The sequence below is a fragment of the Trichosurus vulpecula genome, chromosome 4, assembly GCF_011100635.1.
Source record: "Trichosurus vulpecula isolate mTriVul1 chromosome 4, mTriVul1.pri, whole genome shotgun sequence".
NCBI classification, from domain to species: domain Eukaryota; kingdom Metazoa; phylum Chordata; class Mammalia; order Diprotodontia; family Phalangeridae; genus Trichosurus; species Trichosurus vulpecula.
Window position 1 is genome coordinate 101,916,089 of NC_050576.1, and position 14,625 is coordinate 101,930,713.

At 45.2% G+C, this 14,625-nt stretch overlaps 1 protein-coding gene across 1 annotated transcript in view; it reads right to left on the minus strand.

The window, feature by feature from the left end:
• The window catches only part of CSRP1 (cysteine and glycine rich protein 1), a 35,056-nt gene extending 23,677 nt beyond the window's left edge, over window positions 1-11,379 (minus strand). Inside the window, exon 1 of the mRNA XM_036756490.1 lies at window positions 11,223-11,379. The gene's annotated coding sequence lies outside the window, so the exon portion shown is untranslated. The remainder of the gene's footprint in view (window positions 1-11,222) is intronic.
• Window positions 11,380-14,625: the final 3,246 nt, after the last annotated feature.

The following is a 14,625-nucleotide window of genomic DNA, read 5'->3' on the forward strand; positions in this document are numbered from 1 at the left end:
GGACAGCCCATAGAAAATGAAGAGGTAGAAGATAGGGTAGGATTATAGTCATCTCTCTCTCTGGTCCCTGTCTCTCTCTGTCTCTGTCTCTGTCTCTCCCTGTACTCCCTCTCTCTGTCTCTTTATTTCTATCTCTGTCTCTTCTGTTTCTTTCTCTTCTCTACCTCTCTGTCTCTGTGTCTCTGTCTCTGTGTCTCTGTCTCTCTGTCTCTCTCTCTCTCTCTCTCTCTCTCTCTCTGTCTCTTTCTCTCTCTCTCTGTCTCTGTCTCTCTCTCTCTCTCTTTCTCTCTCTCTCTGCTATGCTGGTCTTCAGATGACAGATATCACCATCTGATACTTTAAGTATCTCCAGCTTGGTAGTACCTGACAGGGCTTGTGCTCTACTTAATAGAACTTAGAGTCAACCCAGTTCCATAGTGAAGCATCAGAATTGGACTTCAGTTAAGGTTCAGTATGTTGAGGATGAAGATGATGATGTGAGGCAGCCTGGCATAGTGGATAGAAGATCAGCATTAGGGTCAGGAAGACCTGAATTCAGAACCTATTTCTGACCCACACTGGCTGTGTGATGCTGGACAAATCACTTAATCTTTCAGTATCTCTAAGGCTCTAAGCTATTGATGAATTTCTCATCTACATAAGTAATGGGAGTGTCCATTCAAGGATTTCCCCAAGCCAATAAAATCACAGGAGCAGATCATAATCATCATTATTACTATTACTGATTGGATAAGGCTTAGACCTGCTATTTCACTGGCAAAGGGAAATCCCAGATGAGGAAATTCTCTCAGCAATTTCTAGTCTTCGAGAGTAGGGCACAGAGAAGCTGACTTGCCCAGGGCTAGAGAATCATTATGTGCCACAAGCTCAACTTCTAGGCTCTGTTATGCCATGCTGCCTTTCTAAAATAACAACAATGATGGTGATGATGATGATGATGATGGTAGCAGCTGACACATAGCACTTGGTTTATGTTTATAAAGCACCCTAAATATATTATTTCAGCATAACAGAGTACCCAAATCCTATGGTTCTGCTAAATGCTTCCCAAGCTTCAATGGCCCTACATATCCACTCCTCTTATTTTCACCAGGTCACACAAAAAGCACCCATAGTGATGGGTGGACCCTGTGCTGGACCCTGAGGAAAGATGCAGGAGAAAACTCAGGGCTCCTTCTCAGTTTGGTCAAGGAGACAAAGCACACAGAAACTGAAAACACACAGTAAGAACTTCGTCTTCTACATTGAATCCTTCCTTCTCCCCATCTCTCATCCTACCCACTGCCTCCAATAGCTAGAACCAAGCTGGGCATTCACAGGGATTGGATAAATATTTGTTCATTGCTAAATGTTTGGAGAAGTTGGAGTGAGTATGCTAGAACAATTGAAGTGAACAAACTGGAAAGCCTTGTTCTGTTCTTCAAGGGGTTTCAAAGGTGCTGAGGGGTTGTAATTGGGCAGAATTAGGCAAGAAAGCTTCAAATGGGAGTTGGCTTCCCAAGGCCACTCTTCTCGCCACAAACATCATTCATTAGGAAGAGGACAACTTTATAGCATCAGGAAGTATCTAGAGTCAAACACGGGAGGGATCAAATAGCAAAAAGGACAATCACTTTTCTTTTCCAAGGCAGAGGATAATAGAAGCATGCACCATAGGATCACAAATACGGAGTTGGAAGGAGTTTGGAGGCCACCTATTCCAATGCCTTCATTTTATACATGAGGCCCCAAAAGGATGTGACTTGCCCAAGACCAAAGACAAAGTAGGATCCAAACACAGATCCTGTTGGTCTGATGTTCAGTGCTTCAGAGTGCTTTCCCCTGTACCATACTGTCTCCAACATCTTGGAACATGTTTGGCTTACATACACCATGTCCAAACCCCACAGCCTTTACATGCTCAAGCCTCACCTTTCCCTAGCCTCTCTCTTAGGGTAGGATGGAAAGAACCCTGAATTTGGAATTATGGGCCTGCAGTTAAAATAGCAGCTCTGCTACTGACTCCCTGTGTGACCTTGAACAAGTAAGTCTCTGGGTCTCAGTTTCCCCATTTGAGAAATGTGGGTGCTTGAATTAGCTGACCTCTAAGCTCCCTGAAATCTCCCTACCTATGTTCCTGTGATCCTGACACTTCTAGTCATGCTAGTATATAATACATACAAAATAGATAATATTTTAAATAAATAAAATATATGAAAATATAATATACATAAAATAGTATATAATCTGCTTCCAAATAATCCAGAGGACTCTCACCTCTGCTCTTTGACACCAATTCTTATTCCTTACTCTAATCTCTAATACAGTTTCCTTTACCCCCAACCCCTGGAGCATCTTTGAGTTCTGATGACTTTGTCTGGTGTGACGCAGCACTCTTAAGTCGTATCTACATAGCCCTTTCCAGCTTAGAAAGTGCTTTCCTATAAACTGCTCTGAGTGGTCAAATCAGAACAACTATTATTGTCCCATTTTACACATTGAGATCCTGAAGACCAGAGAGGTGGAGATTTGCACATAGTCATACACCTAATACATATTGGAGCAGGGATTCAAACCCAGATCTTCTGATACCTGTCTGCCCCTGGAGGGCAAGTTATGGTTCCGGAACCCAACAAGATGTTATGCTGCCCCCTCAGGAATGAATCTCACCCTGCCCTAAGTAGTGGAGAGCCAGCTTTCAAGTGAAGTTTTGTTTTGAAATACAAAAGCTCTTCACTGTGTAGGGGAGACCCACTAAACTCCATCGCTGAGCTCCATAGAAGCTGGACCTTGTTTCTCCTGGCTTTAAGCCACAGGCAAACTTCCAGTAAAGTTTCCAGGGAATCAGGATCAACAGAAGAAAAGACGGAGACCAGAAGACCAGTCAGAGAAAAAATCTGCCCCCAGAGACTTCTTAATGGGGTATTCTCATATAACAGATAAAACCAGTTTTTAACCTGGCCTCGGCAGATTCCATTAATCACTTGGTTGGGTTCTTCCCCTGGGTTTAGGAGCCATCTGACTTAAGAGTAATCAATGAAGGAAAAGCTCAGAGCTAGGGAGGCATAAGGTCTAGAGAGGTCTTTGGGGGCACACATGGGCTTTGGTGACATTTGGTTTAATCCAGGTAAGGACCCTTCCTAGGGGATGCCTTGCCAGATTCACATTAGGGGAAAGTCTCCTCTGAAATGAGACTTAGCTCTTCTCTCTTTCTCTCTGTGGGGGGAAGGTTGAGTTTCCACTTCATTTCTCTCTCCACCTCCTGGTTTCTGCCCAACCCCCTCCTTTTTGGCCAAGTCCTTGACATCTGGAATCTTGGATTGCCTTAAAAGGAGACCTGTTTCTCAGAGGCTCTATGTCACCAGGAGGTGGGAGGGGTGCCTCCTTTTCATGCTTCTTGAGAGAAAGGAGGCCCACAGAAGGTTCTAAAAATGGCAACTACTTTCCTGGGAGACTCACCCCTGAACCCTCACAAAAACTGTTCCAGTCAAGACACTCCTATTTATCACCAATGGGTTCCCCAACTAGACACTTAAGCCTCCCTCTCAGGCACAAGACCAGACACTCATGCAGCATCCTAGACACTTTCTTCTTGAAAGTCTGCTGAATTCTCTGTCTCAATTATGCTGATGAGGATGGGACCAAGGTACTGGCCTGACTCTCTGGGCTTCAATTGCCTTATGTAATATACACCTTGTTGTTGTCATTGAGTCATGTTCTGTTCTATATCACCCCATGGACTTTTGTCCATGGAGTTTTCTTGGCAAAGATACTGGAGTGGTTGGCCAGTTCCTTCTCCAGTGTGTCTCATCCTATAAATGAGGAACTGAGGCAAATAGGGGTTAAGTGACTTACCCAGGATCACACAGCTAGCAAGTGTCTGAGGCAGGATTTGAACTCAGATTTTCCTGACTCCAGACCCAGTGCTCTATCCACTGCATCACCTAGCTGCCCAATACACACCTTACACAGTCTCTAACTTGATTCTTACAATTACCATTTAATTTGGGTTATGTGAGAATGGATGAAGAAATTAAAGTTTAGAAAGGTTGTGATATGCCCAAGTCCACACAGCTTGAAATGTGCAGGCCTAGAATTCCAATCAAGGTCTTCTGTTTACAAGCACTTTCCCTCTGGGATTGCTTCCCATTTATTCTTTATCTTATAAGTGTGTTTGTATGTGGTCTCCCCATTACAATTTTAACTCATTAAGAGCAGGGACTAGTTTTGTTTTTGTTTTTGCCTTTCTTCACATCCTCATCTCTTAGCATAGTCCCTGCCACATAGTAGGCACTTAGTAAATGCTTATTGATTAGTTTTTTCCATTAAACTATCTTGCCTCTTTGTAAACATACAAAGAATACATTTTTGGCTCAAAAAATTCTGTAAAAAATAGGGATTTCCCTTTGAGTTGGTCTACACAACCATCTATCCTGCACAATGTCCTGGATGTTGGTTACTAATCACTACTCCGAATAAGAGTGCCAGCCACACACCTACTGGGTGCAGAGGGGGCCATTTAGTATTCTTCTGGATGCTATATGTCCACCCCCCTGTGCATAGATGGAAAGTCACACATAATTCAAAAATGCCTCACACAGAATAAATACACAATAAGTGTATTTGGAGTATGATTCCAATAAATCAATTATTAAAACATAACCTTTTGAGCAGGGTAGAAATTGCCTCCTGGGCTGCTAGAAATGGCCTGTTATCCGTTCAATTCAAATGACATATAATCTGGGATTGGAACCTTTTGGTATGCTCCTAATTCCACTTGGCTAATTCTATCATTTGACTACAATCACCCTGTTACATGAGATTCTCTTGAAGGGGGATCTGAGATGACAGCAGCTTTCCTACCTGGTTCCTCCTTAATCCTATTTTTAAATAGAGCTTGAGATGATTTTTTTCAGGGCCAGAAGGGCTAGTGTTTAAGGAAAACCAAATCAAAGCTATGTAATCCACTTCACCGTAGTATAGTGGAAACGGTACTGGGTCTGGAGATGAGGGACCTCAGTTTGAATCTCAACTCTGCTGCTTTCTTCCCTTCTCAGCCTCAGAGTCCTCAGCTAGAAAATGAAGGCGCTTCTAAGGCCCCTTTCTGTTCTAAATCTATGATCCTATGGAAGGTGTGTTTGACTCTGAGTTCTGGCATATCTGTTAGAGTATGTGTTACGTGACTGAAGAAAAAAGTGATAAACCTTTGTGTCTCAGTTTCTTCATCTGTAAAATGGGAATGGTGATGCTTACACCTCCTTCCTCAAAAGACTTTTTTAAGGAAAGACCTTAATTCAGAAAAACCAAGGCCACCCATTGCATCCTGGGCCATCAATTTTCGTCTTGCCTTAACTTTGTCTTTGATGACTCTGGAGCAGAGAAAGAGGCTGACAACTTTGAGCCGCTCCAATTCACGAGCAAGTCAAGACATCACCCTCATGATGTCATTGGTCCTCTTGGAGAACAAAGGAGGTAGGAACCACAACAAGAAGCACTTGGAGGCAATTAGGTAGAGAGCTAGCCTTGGAGTCAGGAAGGTCTGAATCCCAGATCTCTCTGCTCAGTTTCTCCATCTGTGAAATGGTGATAATCATAGCACCCACGTCCCAGGGTTATTGTGAGGATCAAATTAAATAATAAATGTAAAGTACTTTGCAAACCTTAAATTGTTATATAAAGGTTAGATCCTAGCATTCACACTAACCACTATACCTATATGAATCATTGATTATCCACAGACATTACCTGGTTTAATTATTAACACATAACCTCTCCATCAGTGCCCAAAATAAGGCGGGATAGGAAATTGGTTTTTTCCCCCCTCATCCCACTAATTCATCTGTCCAAAGGAAACAATACACAGCCCACTCCTTCTATCCTGTTCCTCTCAGCCCAGACACAACCCAGCTTAAGCATGGAAAAAGTGCAGCATTCAAACACTCCCTCTGAGTCCCCGCCCTCTCGGTTTGGTGGAGACCTGTCCGGTGTTTGCCTAGTTAGGAAATATGCTGCTGACATTACCTGGGCTGTTTGGTATCTGGCCAGGTACACACAAGATCTATCAGTTATTGCGTTCTGCAACTTAAGACTGCCTAATCCTCCATTTTGCAGAGAGCTGACAAAAGAGAAAGAGCAGGATGTACCCTATCTGTTAGGGTTAATCAAGGTTAATGTCCTGGAAGAGACATCTGAGTGGCCTTCCCCAAGCACCGAAGTCACTTATAGGAGTGAACGGGGTTGTCAGAAGGAAACAGATCATTCCAAGGATGATAAGGCGCTGGGTTCAGAAGCTAAGTTTCTCAGTATGTCTACTAAAGACTACCCGTGGCTGGACCTCTTGAAGGGACCTTGTTGCTATGATGGGATCCTGGTTTAGTGGTACCATATGGCAAATTTGGGACCACACGACCAGTAGCAGGGAGGGTGCAGGGAGAAGTAGAATAAACCTATAATCACTCCTAATTTTCTCTGACCTAAGGTCTGGTGAAGTTACTTTGTCTCTCTAGGCTACATTTTCCATATCTATAAAGTAAAGGCATCAAACTGCATGATCACAAAGGTCCTTTCCAATTCTGTATCTCCCACATTCTCTGTCATTTCCCTTCAGCTCTAACAGCCAGACTCTCAACCTTTGTGCACTCCACTCTTCCAATCTCGGATACTCTTCCTCTCACCTAAGCCATGACATTCCCTGTTTTTGTGACTATGCTTTAAGCTCACCTCCTCCAGGAAGCTTTCCTTGACTGATGTCACCCCATTCCTCCCTGTCACATGCCCTGAGACCTCACTTTGTGATTTTTTCATTTGAACTTGTTCGTGTGCTTCCTATATGCATTTTCACTTCTTTATCTGTCTGGCTGTCCAACATGTGAGCTCCCGTGAGCAAGGACAGGGGAGAACTTAAAAGCCTTGGTAAATTCTCTGCCCATCCTCTGTTTCTCCCCCTAGCACCTTCTATAGAGTACTGTGCATAGAAATTGAGTCATAGTGAAAATCAGAGCCAGCACTACAGATATTACTGCTCTCTTTGGAAGGTCGTAGCTCTAGAACCAGAAGTGTCATCTACCCTTCATCTTATAGGTCAGGAAATTTAGGGAAATTAAATCACTTCCAAGGTCAAAAAAGTTAGTAAGTGGCAGAGGGAAGATTTGCACCCAGGTCTTCTGATTCCAGGGCCAGTATTGTTTTCATTCTATCATACAGTTTCTCAAAGATAAAGGTAGTAGGGATAGAAGGAGTCTAAGGTTTTGGTTTTTTGTTTTGATTTTTATCCACTGATTGTATCTTCCTCCCCAAACACGGATACTCGTGAAGGAAGTATTTGATATTTCTGAGGGCAGGTCCCAGGTCCTAGTAGCTAACCTCCAGTTCATTTCCCCCAACATGTCATTATTCAGAAGCCCTGACACTTCCTCTGGCCCAGGGGAAGCCACTGAACCCGAGCTTGAATATACCAGAAGCCTCACTATTTACACACTTTACCATACATGGGAATCATTAATAGCCTACGTCAGACAAATTCCTAGGGAGCGATGTATTCCAGCCACATCATTATCATATAAATTCCTGAGGCAGCCGGCAGGACACAAGGGGCTAACCCCTCTAGACAGTGACGGAGGAGCTTGTTAGTAAAGCTCGTTCTCCCCCTCCACCCCCATATAACACCTCCATCTCTCTCTTGCCATGAGAGGCCTCTCTTTAATCCTTGTTCTTTCAAGACAATCCCTTTCCTAGACTCATTCTTCTCCCTACAGATCTAGCTCCTCTAAATCTAGTGTTACTGTATACACAAGGATCCCAGGGACCGACCCTCTCCTCTCTTCAGATATGACCCTGACAGAAAGTTGGAAGGCTATGAACTCTACCCTGCCTCTCGTTATTGTGCTCTGTGGCATCTTATAGGTTGCTTTACTTCTTTAAAATATGAAAATTCATCATTTCTTCAAAATGTCTATAGACAATTATAAAATTCTTTAAAAGCCTAAAATATAATACAAATGCAGGCTATTGTCTTGCAGTTGTAATTTCTCTAGCCGTGATTAGTTTGGTGTTACTCTATTCAAGGCAGGACTTAAAAGATTGCCTAGCCTATTGAGAGAAATCTGGAGGAGCAAGCCAAAAGTACTCTAAAGACGACTTTGCTTGGACTCCACCTAGGCTACCTTATGTCCATTTCTACCTTTGTCCCTGGTAGACAGCTCAGAGCAGACTGAGAAAACCCATTAGGTTTGCCTCCTGTTGAGTGTACCGTTTTTTCCTCAATACCTTTCCTCTTGGATCTCATTCCTGTCCCAAACTCTCTGTAAGGCTGGTTTTACTATCAAAAATATAAACTCCAGCAGCCAACAAAATCTTTCTAAATCTGCCTTTCCCAGAGTACCACACAGAATTCTTCTAGTGTTTTGCCTGGCCTTTATTTCCTTCATTGTTACTAGTCTAAGGAAAACTAGCACGTAGCCATTTAATATGGTTTCAACAAAGTAGAGAAACATAATGAATCAAATGCCACTCAGTCACCAGCCAGTGGCACAGGTCAGATAAGAACCCCAGATTTCTAAAACCTAGTCTTGAGCTGTATCTCACTGCCAGAAGTAAAAGACATTTGCAATTAAGAAAGAAATGATTCAGCATAGCCAGAAAAAAGCAGATTAAAGAAGTTAGATTTAAATGGGGGAAGAGGAATGGGGTTGTTATCTCTCCTCATTTTCTTCTGTGTCTCTGTCTCATTCTATGTCTCTTTGTCTATGTCTCTCTGTCTGTCTCTCTGTGTCTCTGACTCCTTGTCTCTCTCTTCCCTCATTGTATCCCTCATTAGCAGCCCCAGTTCTCTCAAAGTTTCCTCCCAGCACTAAAATGCCATGCTTCCATAATGAAAATGCAGCCCTCTCTATCCAGCTGGCCTGCCATTCCACCTCCCCCACCCGTTTTAATACTTCATAAAGGCTAGAAAGTACCAGTCCCTCCCCTTGATCACCCTATATAACACTCCTTAATGGATTTCCATTCCCCTCTGACCTACTATATATAGCTTTAACTCAGGATATCCACAGAGGGAGGTTAAGATGGAGAGAAGGATAGCCTCTGGGGTAATTCACATTACAAGTAACTCACAAGCAAGTTGACCTGCTGGGTGGATGTGTGAAGGGGTTCGGCTGAGCTCAGGCCTTCCTCTAAAACCACCAGAAAGCTGGCTTAGTGATCTGGGAAGGGGCTTATCCAATAGGGCTGGAGGTCAGTGCAGGAAAATGGGATTACAATGCAGAAAGCAGGGCTTCTCAGTTATCCAAGAAACCAAGGGAACCAAGGGGCTTTTCCTCTTCTCCCTTCTATGTGGGGGAAGTTCTCTTCCTAACTTCAGAGCTGATGAGAAAACTAATGAAGAAATCCCTCCAACACAGAGTTTCTTTGAGAGGGAAAGAACAGAACCAAGGAGATCACAGGTTTAGATCTGGAAGGGCCCTAATGACCACATAGGCCAGTCCCCTCATTTTAAAGATGAGAAATTGAGGACCAGACTGGTTAGGGGATTTGCCCAAGGTCACACCAAAAGTGGTGGAGATGGGATTTGAACTCAGTTCTTCCAAACTCTAAGTCAAGCACTCTATCCAGTATATCATTCACTGTTTGATGTGGAGAATTAAAAAATAAAATGAAAGACCACAAATGGGTTAGTAAGATCTACCTTAATGTCCTGATACCCTGGAGGGAAGTTTAAAATTGCTTAATTCGGATGTTATTGTTATTTTATTACAGCTTATATATAAATATATGACCACAAGTTGTAAATTTGTTGGCCCTATGTATGGTTTCATTCCTAATTCTGATTTTTAATTGAGATGATTATTAAGTTTCTGGGGATTTTCCTCAGTATTATGCTGATGCTCTGGGACTGGTGGGCACAGGCTCTGGGGTCATTTAGGCAGATCAGTTCTTCTCTCCCGTAAAATGGAGGAACTCAAGTAGGCAAAGGCAGAACCCAGCATTTTATAGGAGGAAGCTAAGGAAGTACATTGTACGGCTGCCACCTAAGACGCAGATCCTGATTCAAACTTAAAAAAAAGGGCAGGAAAAGGCGGGAACGAGGGTTTGGATCAGACAGTTGTCTGGTCCCTTCCAGCTGTATCCTTCTATGCCTCTATGGAATGTCTTCATGTCGGGAAAGCCAGAACTAGGGGTCGGGCTGCCAGGGACCCCAGGAGAGCACACGATTATGTGAGTTTTCAGGCCTCTGGAATTTTTTCTCAGCAGCCAACTCCAAGAGGCAGGTCTTAAATATACGACACAGGTCTTAAGTATAAGAACAAGGAAGGCCGATCTTACAAGCACGTAGAGAAAGGCAGCTGGAAGGTTTTCAGCTTTTCTGCACGTAGAGTACTTTCAGAGAACTAAAAAGACCTACTTCAGCACACTGACAGTTAACGCCACTGTGTCAAAGGCCTTGAGGCCACCAGGGGAAGGAGGGTTCCAGTCTAGATCTGAAGCCTGGAGTCCTCTCCAACGGCCTCTCTCCCCCCTCCCCCAGTCACACAGTTTCTGTACTCTAACAAGACAGGAAACCAGAGGAGTGAGGAGCAGTGGATAGCGCAATCCCTGGTACGTGGGGTGCTTCACATGTTGGTTGAATGGAGTGCCATACATGCTCACATTTTCTCTTCCTGACACACGAGTGTCGGTACAACCAAGAAGCAGCTTTCTAGTTATTGCCGTCACTCAGTATGCCCTCAGCCCCGACGCAAAGGAGGTAAAAGAAAGGATAAAGAAGGAAGGAGAAACACTTCTACTGGGCAGGGGCTGCAGGGGCTGCTGGGGAGGCGAGAGGGGCGAAGGACCCTCCGGGAGAGAGAAGCCAAGCCAGAGAACTAAAGCAGCCCCGACAGTATGCCCCCACCTGGCTGCGGCGATACCAGATGGCCAGAACTTCTCTCCTAACGTTTTTTTCCAGTTACCCCTTTCTGCCCCTTCGCTTCCTGCTCAGTTCGGAGGGACCCCGGGAAGCCCCCAGGAAAATCCCCTCCCCGCCGGCGCGGGAGCCAGCTCGGGCAGGGGAAGGAGGAGGGCCAGCCGGCCTGAGCGCCACGCTGCGGGTGCCAGCCAGGCTGGTGAGGGCAGGATGGGTGGGGATGGGAGGGAGTGCCCACTGCCCGCTGCACGAGTCCGGGCGGAGGGAGGAGGGCACAGCCCTGGCCGGACGCCCGGAGCTGCAGCTGCGGGACAGGGCTGGAGGGCAGGAGCCGCTCACTCACCTGACGACGGTGGCTGACTCCGAGGGCGAGGGCGGGCTGGCTGGAAGGAGCTCTCCGCAGTGGCCCGTTGGGTCCCGCTCGGGCCCCTCCGCTTTGTTTTTGTTCTCCTCCCGAGAAGGCGTGTCCGGGAGCAACACCAACCATCAGAAAGCTTTGCACACAGCACCAGCGGGGTGCTGATGTCATGTTTCCTGAGCACAGTCTCGGGGGCGCCAAAGGACCCCGAGGCAGCCCAGCCTGGCGCTGCCCAACCCGCCAGGGAGGCCCCAAGGCTGCAGAGGACCCGGATCTCTACATCCCACCCAGTGCCTGGACTGCTGCCCCGAGAGGGTGCCGCTGAGGCTTACATGACAGGACAGGGCACCATCTTTACGGGGCGGGGTCCTCTTAAGGTTTCTTTCTGAACAGGTGGAAAGTGGAAACCCACATTGAGAGGTCCACTGGCTTTATCTGATTTCTTCCTTGGGGAGGTGGGGGCCTAGGGGTGTGAGATGTTGTGAACACTGTCAGAAGTGGGCAATGTGTTGGTTAGTTTTTGCTGAACTGTTTTTGTTTGTTTTTAAGCATTGTTTTAAGAGAAGGCCTAGGGGATAGGGGAGTGGCATATTCCTAAACAAATGTAATGTAAAAACTAAAGACATCGACAAAACTAATTTAAAAAAAAATAAAAATAAAAGAGGCTTTCAAACTCTTTTAGCCCACCGTTTGTATCTAAAGGCTCATCCTCATTCCCGAGAATAAAGAAAAGCTCACTACTGTCAAAACATTAGATGTTGAAAGTGGAGAGGAGACAAGCGAATTGCGGTGGGGTGGAGGAGGAGTACTCCAGCTTGCCACATTCCTCTAAGTCTAAATTTTCTTCCACCCACCTAGCAGCTGCTCTAAGCCCTGCATTTCCTGTCTCTAAAATGGATTGAAATTTTCCTTTGACCTCTTTGGGTCCTAATATCTAGTTTGTAAAACATTCTCTTGGTTACTCAAATTTTTTGCCAGCTTGGACTTGCAGCTGGTGCAGTAACAGGATAGGGACTAAAGCTGTAATTTCGGTGATATAAGGAACTCTTGGGTGAGGGAATGCCTTAGGGGTGGGGAATCTGTGGCCTCGAGGGTACAGGTGGCCTTCTAAGTCCTCAAATGTGGCCCTTTGACTGAATCCAAACTTCACAAAACAAATCCTTTTATTAAGGGATATAGTACATCAATGCAGACTGGCCTCTTCTCTGTTAAGGGTTTGCCCAGAATCACACAGTACAATATAACACAAAATAATAACTATTTATTAAGCACCTACAAATGTGCTAGCCACTGTGCTAAGTGCTGGGGATGCAAATAAGAAAGACAGTCTTTGTCCTCAAGGAGCTTACAATCTAATGGGGGAAGGTAACATACAAAAGGAAGCTGAAAAGGAAAGGGATGTTGGTGATGATGGTGTTAGTGATGATGATGGTGTTGATGATGGTGGTGGTAATAATGATGATGGTGGTGATGATGATTGTGGTGGTGGGATGATGCTGATGGTGGTGGTGGTAGTGGTGATGGTGGTGGTGAAAATGATGATGGTGGTGGTAATGATGATGGTGGTGGTGGTAGTGGTGATGGTGGTAGTGATAATGATGATGGTGGTGGTGGGATGATGCTGATGGTGGTGGTGGTGGTGGTGGTAGTGGTGATGGTGGTGGTGATAATGATGATGGTGGTGATGATGATTGTAGTGGTGGGATGATGCTGATGGTGGTGGTTGTAGTGGTGATGGTGGTAGTGATAATGATGATGGTGGTGGTGGGATGATGCTGATGGTGGTGGTGGTGGTGGTAGTGGTGGTAGTGGTGGTGGTAGTGGTGATGGTGGTGGTGATAATGATGGTGGTGGTGGTGATGATGACAGTGGTGGTGGTGATGATGATGGTGGTGATGGTGGTGGGATGATGCTGATGGTGGTGGTGGTGGTGATAATGATGATGGTGGTGATGATGATTGTAGTGGTGGGATGATGCTGATGGTGGTGGTGGTGGTGGTAGTGGTGATGGTGGTGGTGATGATGACAGTGGTGGTGGTGATGATGATGCTGATGATGGTGGGGTCAAAACCAAGCAGAGCATCTGGTGAAAAAAGAGGAGATGGTTGGGATTCTGAGCCCTCTGTAAAGTGAAACTTTGGGAAGAGTTTTTTGCTTTATTCTCCAGGCTTCCAATCAGAAGGGCAGGAGCAACTGAGGGTTATTGATGAAGTGTGACTACCAAAGCCCAAGCATGGTAATGAGTTTCCTGGTGTTCAGCTAACCTGGGGGGGCGGGGTGTGATGATGATGATGATGATGATGATGGAGTTGAAACCAAGTAGAGAAGCTGCTGGCAAACAAAGACCCACACAGCCAGGATGTGCCCTGTCACTTAAGCCTCAGTTGCACCCCCTTAGGGCCAGTGGTCCAGGCCCCAGATGGGACAAAGAGGCAGGATTTGAAAACAGATCTTCCTACCTTCAAGGCCCAAGTTCTCTTCACTGTGCCATGGTACTTCTCTGTGGCAGTGGCATGCAGTAACATAGTCCCCATTATTTCCTCCCCCACCTCCCCTCCCACACACTTGGTTCTAGTAAAGAAAAGTTTGAGAAAGAGAAAAGAAGATTTTTATGAATTCGAAGACCCCCTCCAGAGCATACACCTTCCTGAAAGGTACAAAATTCAAATGGAAGAGAAACAACAGAAATGTAAGAACCCTTCCTCTTGTGTTCTATCTCATCTGGGGCGAACATGTCCTCCCTCTTTCTGCCTGCAACAGTACCCTTGCTCTACACTTAGCACAGAAGACTTAGTCTCTTGGTTTACTGAGAAGATTGAGGCTCTCTTGAAATGGGAGCTTGCTATCCCACTGTGCTCCTAGGACATGGCTCCAAGCTCCTCAGTGGTATTATTCATTCAGAATAGTCACGATGGAAAGAGGTCACCCAACTCCTCGGTAAAAAGGATCCTGGAGACCTTGGAGGAAGAGCTCTGGATTTGGAGGACACTGTTCTATTTACTTGCTGGGTGACCTTGGGTGAGTAATTTAACCTCTCTAGGCCTCAGTTTCCTCATTTTAAAAATGAAGTTAAACTGGATGATCTCAAAGGGCTAAGGACTATGTGCCATAACAGTTGGGAGATCTGGATTCAAATCCTGATATTAACCTCAGTTTCCTTTTCTGTTAACTGGGAACAATAATGCTTGTACTACCTACACCACAGAGTGGTTGTGACGAGAGTACTTTGCAAACAGTAAAGTGCTATTTTTTGTTCAGTCATTTCAGTTGTGTCTGATGCTCCGTGACCCCATTTGGAGTTTTCTTGGCAGAGATACCAGAGTGGTTTGCCATCTCCTTCTCCAGCTCATTGTACAGGTGAGGAAACTGAGGCAAACAGGGTCAAGTG